This window comes from Dendroctonus ponderosae, unplaced genomic scaffold, assembly GCF_020466585.1.
Source record: "Dendroctonus ponderosae isolate FM_Combo_2020 unplaced genomic scaffold, Dpon_F_20191213v2 Dpon_F_20191213_8, whole genome shotgun sequence".
NCBI lineage: Eukaryota > Metazoa > Arthropoda > Insecta > Coleoptera > Curculionidae > Dendroctonus > Dendroctonus ponderosae.
Window position 1 is genome coordinate 12,870,637 of NW_026019016.1, and position 1,007 is coordinate 12,871,643.

The following is a 1,007-nucleotide window of genomic DNA, read 5'->3' on the forward strand; positions in this document are numbered from 1 at the left end:
CATGCTCACAGCGCAATGATTGGGCTGTGAGCATGACCAATGAGGTGAAAAATTATAAAACCCGACAGTGAAGAGCGATTTAAATGGTCTTGAGACGTACGACGTTTTGTTATTGTTCAGTTGCAAAATCCGCAAGTTTCTTTTGATCGTTGCTGATAATGCGCTCGTAGGAGAGTTTGCAGCCTGAAATAATGGCAAAAAGCTGGTACGTGATTGAAGCGGTTCTCTTCGTGCACTGGCGTTGGCATTTTTGCCCAACATTTGCGCTTTTTTTTGACTAATTTGGGGTGTTTTAGCGCGTGCCGGGTTCTGGTGCCAGTGAGTTGAGCTGCAGCGAAAGCATGCCAGCAAAGTGGTACTGGATCTTGATAGGCAAATGGTGAATTACGAAGGAACCACACATCGGGTTCCTTAATTGGTGGCTATGAATCCTGAACCGATTACATAAAACAGTGGATTAATGTAGCTCTCGGCGCACAGCTATATTGATCGGAGGGAGAGATAAACCCGTCTATACCATAAGATGCAGGTACCACCCAATCCGATCGGCCTTTGCACCATGGTACCCACTAAGCAGCATCACTCTCTCCGGACCGCGAAGAAGATCCCCTCTCGCCCCGATCTGCTTTTGGTACCGGTACCATGGCCAGTACCAATAGCAGGACGGATAAACTAAGCGAGTTGTACCTCAGTGAACCGGCGAGCGCTGCCGAGCAAACTCGTTGTGACGCGTTTTTTACTCAAGTTAAGCCGCGCTTTTGTTATCCATCCTCGGTTTAGTGTTTTTTCCCTCAATCGACACGTTCATCCATTGCTGAAGTGCAATAAAGTGCCCTGGATATGCGTTTATCAGTGAATTTGGTTCAGCCGAGCGGGTTCTTTGCTGGTTGTTATCACTAGTGGTTTTATAGGTGCAGGCTCTGATCACATGCAAATGGATTGGGTACCCGCATACAAGTGGATGGTGCTCGTTTCAACAACGATTCCGCCTTTTATGCGGGGTGTTT

General features: G+C 47.5%; 1 protein-coding gene across 1 annotated transcript in view; it reads left to right on the plus strand.

Moving 5' to 3' along the window:
- Positions 1 to 576: 576 nt before the first annotated feature.
- Positions 577 to 1,007, plus strand: part of LOC109545764 (disco-interacting protein 2) — a 126,627-nt gene continuing 126,196 nt past the window's right edge. Inside the window, exon 1 of the mRNA XM_048669148.1 lies at positions 577 to 911. The gene's annotated coding sequence lies outside the window, so the exon portion shown is untranslated. The remainder of the gene's footprint in view (positions 912 to 1,007) is intronic.